Genomic DNA, 10,457 nt, shown 5'->3' on the forward strand with positions numbered 1-10,457 from the left:
TTCCTGACCTCGCGCGAGTGCTAGAAAAATCACTCGACTTCTACCGAGATCCTAATTAATAAAGCAGCTACTCGACTTAGCATACTAGTATCCATCTCAATGGGGTTCCTGAGATCATGCAACTAGGGTTTCAAACAACTCCTACACTTAAGTGCACAGTACAAGCCTACAAACATTAAGTGCAGTAAAATAGCATATATATAACGGTTATGCATAAAACTGGGGCTTGCCTTTTATTTAACACTTAGATAGTGTTTGCTGGGGAGGTACTCGCTTGGCGAGCATCCACTGGTTAAGTCCATTCTTCAGGTCGTCCACCACGGCATCTTGTGGTTGGCACCACATCACTGGCTCGATCATCATCTCTCAGTCCTATATGAGGTGCAAGATGCATATGTATGAATATAATGAAAGTAGCACAAAAATAGCACAAGATATACCAAGACACAGTGGCGAACTAAACATTAAAGTGGAAGACACCGTAGATAACTACATGTTAGCTTTAGTTATCTACACGTCGTCGGCGTTCAATATTAACACCATTAAAAAGATGACAACATTTTATTTATTTACGCAGCATGACCACGACATCACAAGTACACACATTTACTACGCTCACCTTGATCGTTCATTTGTTCTTCTATCGACCGTACAAGAGCAACCAATACAACGTAAGTTTAAATAGGACCTAGGCATTTATGTCTATGAACTCCTATATCACAATCAACTAGAGAAGAAACATATAAAACATGACACTTAGTCAATATTAAGCTTAGTCATGGCAAGTCTACATTACTTAAGTGTCAACCAAACATTTTTAGCAAATAGGGTGAACTAAACATTCATTTGCTCACTTGCAGATTTTTGGACAGCAATACAACCGTTACTTGTTTTAATCATAACTTTTCAAATATTAATCCAAAACTAGCAAACTAGGACTTTCTGGAATTCTTAAAAAGTGAACTACAACTTTGGTATTTTTACCTCCATAGGATTCAGCACTTAGCAAGGTCAAACAGTGCTAACACAACAGTTCTGTCCAGATTTGGACAGATTCAGACTTGCAACTTCAAAAATTCACAACTAAAGATTAAAACATCCAAACAAAGTGATTTTAGACTTTCTGGAAAGATAATTAAATGTTCTACAATTTATTTATAAACATCACTGACTAGTTTAACATGTATTAAGGGTAAAATACACTATGAAGACTGTGCTGTCCAAAACTGGACAGATTCAGTCTTCACACTTTAAGCATCCATAACTTAATCTTCAGACCCCCAAAAATATTGATCCAAGACTTTTTGGAAAGCTTGGCAAAATCACTACATAACTTTTATAACCACCAAGAATTGATTCTATGTTGAATTGAATCAAACAATTCAGTTTTCGAAATCTGTTCTGTCAGTGGACAGAATACAGCAACCAGTTTGTAAAATTCATAACTCTTAAACTATCAGGCCTATGGTTATGAAATTTTAACACAAGCAAGATAAGAAAATCATCTACAACTTTCTTATAATCGACAAGGACTGATTCTAACATTAACTTAAGCAAACAATGCAGTTTCTGAAATCTGTACAGAATTTGGACAGATTCAGTTACTGAATTTGTAAAAATCATAACTCCTAAACGATCAGACTTATGGCTGCCAAATTTTAACACAAGTAAGATAATAAGGTTATCTACAACTTTTCTATAGCACATATCTACAGAAAACACAATTTAGTTCATAAAACATATAGCACGACAAAAACAGCGCGTGCAGCCCAAAACAGCAATTGCTAAAATTCAGCTTCTATACAATTCAAGAATTTCCGCATTTTAGAGACTTGACTTACTCTAACTTAGATCAAGACACCCTTAAACATAGTCACATAATAGGTGACGTGACAGCTACGTAGTCATGCCATCACTTCACCACACACCCCTAAGTAACAAAACAACTCTAACCGAACTTGTCATTTGGCCGGTCGATTCCCAACCCCTTTTTCATACCCCCACCACACCACACATCGCAAACATAGACTAATCCAATCATACTTCACATGGCAATTATACAGAGTTGCAGAGGGACAATATTAACACATAGGTAAGCGACATTCCTTCACGACTCTCGGCTAAGTCACCAAACAGACGACATGATGAATACAAAGGCATGTCACCATTTCATCACACACATTCATCTCCTATATGCGCACTAATCCATTTCTTGCGACATATGTACTCAAAATCAATCCACACTACACAAGTACCCTTATCTCTTATTTATGCACAGACTTAACACCTTTCGGGATAAAGTGTCACTATAAACACCTTACACATAATTGCTTTAGGAACTTATTAGTTTACTCGAAAACATCTATTCAAGTCATAAACACAAGCATACACTCATTTGTGAAGCACAATTTAAGGAACGCCTAACGTGTAAAGACTCGACTTATAATTATAGAGGAAGTGATGACTACTTACGGCATGTCATCACCTCTCTACATAAGCCAAAACAATTTCTACTATCGACCAAGAGTTCTAAGTATTAAACACACTGTTACTTTCCACGCGCAAATCAACCTCAACTTAACACTAGTGACCCCGATGGATTCTTACTAAGCTCATCATGCGCACAACCTTGTCTCGCATACAACCATATTATGGCGTGCACTCGAGACACTTCAATCAATGTGGCGCGACCACTAATATATGAACTCCGATACTTATGTTTTAACGATACATCCTCTACGCAAACTAGCATTCTCTAAGCTACTCGTCACATCAATAAATATATCCGCTCTAAAATTAAGAATCCCATCACATTGCTTAAAACAAACACACTTTTCACATAAACACATATCGATGCGTTTCCCAAAACAAAATCCACATTTTGTAACTTAGTTTTCGCATCAAACAACGCATCGCATATTTTCTTATCGAAATAAAAATACCCGAGTTCTTTTCTATTTCATTTTCTTCCCTACACGCGTCCATTCATACAATTATACTTTCACACACATATAACCACATGCACATCATTGACCAAAACATAATTAGACAACTACAAATCGCGCATATCAATTAATCTCTTGTTCTCCAATCGCAAACGTGATCCTACCAATGCGCATAATCGAAACATTTTACGCACATCCATTCAAAATAATTAATCGAGTCGATCAAGAGCGACATGCATCGGCTCACCATAAACAAACCCAATCGGTGTTTGTAAGGACGATGGTGATTCCGATTTGCGCATAACTTCGAACGTCGACGAGCGTTGAATGACTTGCCTTCTCCTACACGCAAAACACGGGGTTCCTCGCCTCCACAAAATAAAACAAAACAGCACATATACACAATTTAATCACCGGAGAACAATGCCGATGTGGAATCAAACAAAGATCATCGTCGTCTCACCGGGGTGAACGTCGTCGATGTTGGGGCTGCGCAGATCCGGCGAAGTGAGACGTGTAGATGGTCGAACTGCGCAGATCAACGACATGACATGGGCTGTCCCCAAACACCAACGCGACGGCGTGGGTCGGGACTGCGCAGATCGAGCGAAGCACGCGATGCGGAGGGGATCCGAGGCTGCTGTTTTGGACCGGCATCGCTGCGCACAGAACTTGGATGCCATGGCTGCCGGCAGAATAGGGGTTCCTTGCTGTCGCACTAGGGGAAAAGGAGGTAGGAGGCGAGCAACAGCAGGGGAGGGGATGGTGCTGTCCTTGGCTGGGAGGGCTTGCGCGCACTGTCCTGATGCCGGTCTGGAACAGAGAGGAAAAAAGGAGGGCGCCGTTGGGGAGAGGAGGAAGACAACTTGGGGAAGATTGCAGGGGGCGCTTGGTAGAGAGAGAGAGGAGCAGGGGCGAGCTCAAGGCGCTCCTGGCTTGGGCGTCCATGGCGGCTGGAGGATGAAGACAACGGGAAAAACTGCTCGCAGGGGGAAAGGCCGACTGGAAAAATGGAGGCTAGGGCGAGCTCGGCTGCTGCGGTGCGAGGAAGAAGGAGCAGGGGCGCCATGGACGACGGCGAGGAGGATGTCGCCGGGGAATGGGAGCTGCTGCTCCACACCATGGACATGGAGTTCGGCGGCCCTGGAAAAAATGGAGCCCACGCCTGGGCTGGTGAGCGTCTGCTCCAAGGGAGCTCGACCATGGAGAAGAAGGGGCGCTGCTGCCCTGCGTGCTAGAGTTTGGGGAAGGCTGGGCGCAGGGAGGAAGAAGGTGTGGGCTGCTGCCGTGTGGGAGAAGAAGACAGGGAGAAAAACAAAGTGGCGGCTAGGGGGGTAGATGAATAAAAGTCAAGTGCAAGTGAGGGGTCCTTCTATTTATAGAAGAGCTCTAGGGCTAGGGTTTTAAATGGGCCAATTGAGCTGGACTGGATTCGGCCCAAAACACTAAATCGGGCCGCACTAATTTATTTTCCGGAATGAAAATGCTCTCGCGGAAGTCGTCTGTGTAAAAACAGAGCGAGCTGGAGTTTCGACGAACGAACGATTGAGCGATCAGTTCGTCCGAGAGTTGGATTTGAATTCGCTCGGAAATAATTCCTCGCGCACTATTTTAGAAATAAATGTTTCTCTCAGATTTCTGATAGGCTTTGAATTTTAGTCGGAGAAAGCGAATCGTGACATTTTAAAAATCGCTGTCGATACGGGGTTTTGAGTTCGGTTCGGACATGAGATATTTAGCCGAGTCGAGTAAGAATTAATTAGAGGATGACATATTGAGTTTTCCGTTTGAGAGTACGAATTCAGATAAAATAGTCAGACATAGATCAACATTCGAGGAATTAAAATCGGGCTCAGACCAAATAACAACTGTCGAGAGTTTGATTTAAATGAGCTTCAGATGAGATTTATAATTCGAGATGGATCATCGAGTTCGTATTTGTGTCGAGAATTAAAAGTTTTAACAGGCTCCAAATTGGCCTTCTGTGAGACTGAGTAACTCTGAATTCGGTGAAACGTGAATGAATAATCTGGATAATCAGGGACATACGCGAGCGAGAAATAGAAATTTTTACTGAGCATCCGAGATTAGGATTAATCTCCCGACATAACGCAAAATAGACACCTAGGGTGTCACAGATGGAAGCCTACTGCGATGAGGTTCGGCGCCTGGAAGACAAGTTCTACGGGCTCAAGCTCAACCACATCGCCCGACGCTACAACGAGACTGCAGACGAGCTGGCTAAAATAGCCTCGGGGCGAACAATGGTTCCCCCGGACGTCTTCTCCCGAGACCTACATCAACCCTCCGTCAAGACCGACGACACGCCCGAGCCCGTGAAGGCCTCGGCCCAGCCCGAGACACCCTCGGCTCGGCCCGAGGCACCCTCGGCTCGGCCCGAGGTACCCTCGGCCCCCGAGGGTGAGGCACTGCGCATCGAGGAGGAGCGGAGCTGGGTCACACCTAATCGAAACTGGCAGACCCCGTACCTGCAATATCTCCACCGAGGAGAGCTACCCCTCGACCGAGCCGAAGCTCGGCGGTTGGCGCGACGCGCCAAGTCGTTCATCTTGCTGGGAGACGGGAAGGAGCTCTGCCACCACAGCCCCTCGGGCATCCTCCAGCGAAGCATTTCCATCGCCGAAGGCCAGGAACTTCTACAAGAGATACACTCGAGGGCTTGCGGCCACCACGCAGCACCCCGAGCCCTTGTTGGGAACGCCTTCCGACAAGGTTTCTACTGGCCGACGGCGGTGGCCGACGCCACTAGAATTGTCCGCACCTACGAAGGGTGTCAATTCTACGCAAGGCAGACCCACCTGCCCGCTCAGGCTCTGCAGACCATACCCATCACCTGGTCGTTTGCTGTGTGGGGTCTGGACCTAGTCGGCCCCTTGCAGAAGGCACCCGGGGGCTACACGCACCTGTTGGTCGCCATCGACAAATTCTCCAAGTGGATCGAGGTCCGACCCCTAAACAGCATCAGGTCCGAACAGGCGGTGGCGTTCTTCACCAACATCATCCATCGCTTTGGGGTCCCGAACTCCATCATCACCGACAACGGCACCCAGTTCACCGGCAGAAAGTTCCTGGACTTCTGCGAGGATCACCACATCCGGTGGACTGGGCCGCCGTGGCTCACCCCATGACGAATGGGCAAGTAGAGCGTGCCAACGGCATGATTCTGCAAGGACTCAAGCCTCGGATCTACAACGACCTCAACAAGTTCGGCAAGCGATGGATGAAGGAACTCCCCTCGGTGGTCTAGAGTCTGAAGACAACGCCGAGCCGAGCCACGAGCTTCACACCGTTCTTTCTAGTCTATGGGGCCGAGGCCATCTTGCCCACAGACTTAGAATACGGTTCCCCGAGGACGAGGGCCTACGCCGACCAAAGCAATCAAGCTAATCGAGAAGACTCACTGGACCAGCTGGAAGAGGCTCGGGACATGGCCTTACTACACTCGGCGCGGTACCAGCAGTCCCTGCGACGCTACCACGCCCGAGGGGTTCGGTCCCGAGACCTCCAGGTGGGCGACCTGGTGCTTCAGCTGCGACAAGACGCCCGAGGGCGGCACAAGCTCACGCCTCCCTGGGAAGGGTCGTTCATCGTCGCCAAGGTTCTAAAGCCCGTAACGTACAAGCTGGCCAACAGTCAAGGCGAGGTCTACAGCAACGCTTGGAACATCCAACAGCTACGTCGCTTCTACCCTTAAGATGCTTTCAAGTCGTTCATACGCCTCGTTCACACACAAAGTCTAGTCATCAAGGAAGGGTCAGCCTTGCCTCGGCAAAGCCCGACCCTCCCTCGGGGGCTAAAAGGGGGGAACCCCCTATGCGTCGAAATTTTCCTCGGAAAAAGTTCTTTTCTGCCAGAATGTCTTTCGTGCTTTTCGACTACTTCGAAAGTGGATCCTGAAAACGATGGAGTACACGTAAGCAGCCAAGGCTGACCGAGCCGAGGGACTCCTACGCCTCCGAGATACGGATACCTCACTCATCACCTTCTGCGATAAGTAACTCGCGCTCGGATAGGTGATTCCACGGACCGAACAAGTCTTCACGCTCGAAAGCTCCTCTGCCGAAACGATTTTTCGGGCCTTCTCGACTGCGTCGGTGACAGAACCCTATGGACGAGTAAGAGTGCGCGTAAGCGGCAAGGCCGACCGAGCCGAGGGATTCCTACGCCTCCGGGATACGGATACCTCACTCATCACCTTCCGTGAAAAGTAACTCTCGCTCGCACAAACAATTCTGTTACCGACAAATAAGTCCAGATACTCGAAACAAGGGGAAAAGAAACACAGCTTTACAACAAGACGATGGTGTGTTTGGGCCTCGGCGGTCGCAGAAAACATACACACACTACAAGATAATCCGATCCTGCAGGCTCGGATCTTGACAGTTGAAGGGAGCAGCAGCACCCTCGGCGTCAACTACGCCTTCGGCGAGGTCCGACCTAGCCTCGGACGGCGACGCGGTCGGAGGATCTCCACTCTAAAGGACGACATCAGCACCACGCCCGGGCCATCGCTGCCAGGGCCTCCTCCAGGAATCCGGCTCGAGCAGACGGCTCGGCCGGCCACCCCGAGGCCACAGCCAGCTGTCCCCCAAGGACATCAGCCCGGCCCATGGCCTCGACAACTCAACTCCGGCGTCGGTCCCGCCAGTGGACGACTAGGCCAGGCTCCGGCCGACCAGGTCTTCTTTTTGAGCCAACTCCGCCTCTGTCCGTGCTGACACCGCTACCTCCGGCTTCGGCTCGTCGAAGAGCGACCGAGGGTCCCGTTAACTAAGCAAGAGAAGCCTCGGACAACAAGGCCAACCAAGCCGAGGGACTCCTACGCCTCCGGGATACGGATACCTCACTCGTCACCTTTGCACGAGGCGACTCATGCTTGGTGAAGCGGTTCAGATAGCCGACAGGCGAGTCTTAGTGCTCGAAATGAGAAAAAAACACGGCTCTGTGCCAAAAATACATACATGTTCAGGCCCCGACAGCCACAATGAACAAGACACCGACATTCAAGGTGCCATCACAAACGGAACTCCGGTTCCGTCCCCACGGGTATGAACAACCTCCACACCAGGGAGCCTGCGGGGCGACAAGCTTCGGGCGACTCGCTAGCGACCCCTGCAGCAGCAGCTATGGTCCCAGGACGGACGCGGCCACCGGAAGGCTCTCGTTCGCGTCCCCGCTCAAGGGACGCGAACCAGACATCAAAGCCAAAGAGCCGGAGGCCGGCCCGTAGGCGGCGCTGACGGCCTCGATGGTGGGGAAGCTTCCCCCGGCTGCCACCACGTCAGCACCGACGGCGGCGTCCGCCTCTCCACCAGCGCCACGAACGGCGAACGCCCTTCCCCCCGATCACTGAGGGAAGGAGCGGGCCGCCACCCGCGCAGGGACCGACCCCAACTCGGCGCACTCCCCTCCCCAGCACTGATGATGAACATCCTTGAAGCTGAGGGAGGGGCAGAGGCCGCAACCCGGCTTGCTTCTCCCCACCCAGGGGCTGATGGTCACCGTCTTGGGTGACCACCGACGAGGGGATGCAGTCGGGCTGCCTGATGAAAATCCTTAAAGTCGAACGATGTCTGAAAGGTACCAACTTCCGCGAAGTTGCGTTCCTCCAACGACAAGGCGGAAGGATTGCGGGAGTTCCCCATCCGGGGGCTCGGAAGGTGGAAAGACGCGATGCATAAGGGGGCGCAAAGACATGGTCGCCTTTCAAGGGGATCACCCTCCTTTTAAAGGCGACTCTCCCCACTTGCGTCCTCAGCCATCGCGGGCTGAGTCTTCTCCAACATGCTCCAAGGTCCTCCCCCTACGACACGGGGGCTGGGTCCCACGCGTCATGCAAGCTGGCTCAGGGCGGAAGAAGCTAAACCGCCGCGCGCGGTGCATGCAACTGCCCAGCGGTTACAAGCATTCCTCCACTTTCGCCCAAACCAGCGGGTGAAAGGGCGGACAGCCATGCAGGCGGCATGCAACCGCGCCAAGTGGACGCACCCCTTCGACTCCAACGCGCCCAGCATGGAGGCCCAGGCCCACACGTCATGCAACCGGCGCGCCGGTTGCTACGTGCGAGCAACTGCACCGCCACTCGCGCCACTACCGCGCCTCCTCGACTGCGGAACCACTACCGCGACTCGAGGCAACCCTGTGTATGACCCAACAGTGCCAGCCAGGCGCGACGGTCAATACGGCCAAAAATGGGCCGGCAGTAATGGTGGTGGCAGGCGGGCGGAAGAAGCGGTCACGTCGTCAGCCAAGCTTACGTCCCATCCAGGGACAGCAAGGGAACCCTCTCCCACGACGTGAAGACGGCGCGCCCGTGTTCCGTTCCTCGAACGGCTCGCGCACGCGCAACGGCTGCCCCGCGAACCACTTGCCCCGTCGCATTAACTCCGCGGCGGGACAGGCGACATCGTTGGCAGGAGAAGCGGGCGACGCTTCGCCTTCGCCATAATGACCGCATCAAAAAAGGTACGCCACGTCATTCAATTTTGTATCCTTTTCCTCTTTCTCTCTCTTACAACAGGGACCGGGAAAGGGGGATACCCTGAAAGGGATCCTTCTTCGCAAAGGAAACGGGCCCCGAGCCCCCCTACTGATCAGAGGTTCGAAGGCTGGCCCCTCGGAGGGGTTCAACAGTCGCCTCAGAGCGCTCGGGCTCCGCGCCCACTACTGGTCAGAGGTTCGAGGGCCGGCCCCTCAGAAGGGTTCAACGGCCGCCTCAGGCCACTCGGGCTCTGCGCCCACTACTGATCAGGGGTTCGTAGGCTGGCCCACGAAGGGTTCACAGCCGCCTCAGACACAGAGCGAGGGATGACCCTGGGTACGTTCGATACATAACCAAGGCTCGGGCTACGCTCCCGAGGTACCCTAGGACATTTTCGAGACCACCGGGAACGATCTTGTAACGGAATCCCATCAGAGGGAGGCATCGAGCCCTCGGACCCCGTCAAAAGGGGACCGGGTCCGGCAGATCACCCGCAGGTACTTTTGGAGCGCGCCTCCGGGCCTCTAGCCGACCCCTAACAAATGGGGCACGGGCGTTCACTCGGATTACCCGTCAGCAGCTCACTGGAGACACCATGTTCGGCACCCTCCAAGGGCAACATGACGCTTTTCCCCCCTCCTCCTTGCGGAAAGGCGACACAGAGGCGTATGTAAAAAAGTCGAGTCTGTCCTTGACCGTCCTCTCGCCCTGTGCGGAGGCTCGGGGGCTGCTCTCGCAAACCCGGCTCCGACCAAACCGTTGACAGCGTCAACATACCAGCCCGAGAACTTGGGGCCCGACCGCACACCCGGGCTACGGCCAGCTCGCATGAGGGCACAACCAGACCGGCTGAAACATTGCGAAATGCATTAAGACCTCGAAGGAGTCAAATCACTCCTCCGAGGCCTCGGGGGCTACACTCGGCGGGTGCGCTCGCGCGCACCCACCGAAATAAGACGCAACCGAGAAAGGCTGGTCCCCTTGCAAAAAAGTGCGACAAAAGCCTCCAA

General features: G+C 51.7%; 1 pseudogene; it reads left to right on the plus strand.

Annotated features, from left to right (window-relative positions):
- Positions 1-3,621: 3,621 nt before the first annotated feature.
- Positions 3,622-4,265, plus strand: LOC109939234 (uncharacterized; annotated as a pseudogene).
- Positions 4,266-10,457: the final 6,192 nt, after the last annotated feature.

The sequence above is a fragment of the Zea mays genome, chromosome 1 (assembly GCF_902167145.1).
Source record: "Zea mays cultivar B73 chromosome 1, Zm-B73-REFERENCE-NAM-5.0, whole genome shotgun sequence".
In the NCBI taxonomy this organism is placed as follows: domain Eukaryota; kingdom Viridiplantae; phylum Streptophyta; class Magnoliopsida; order Poales; family Poaceae; genus Zea; species Zea mays.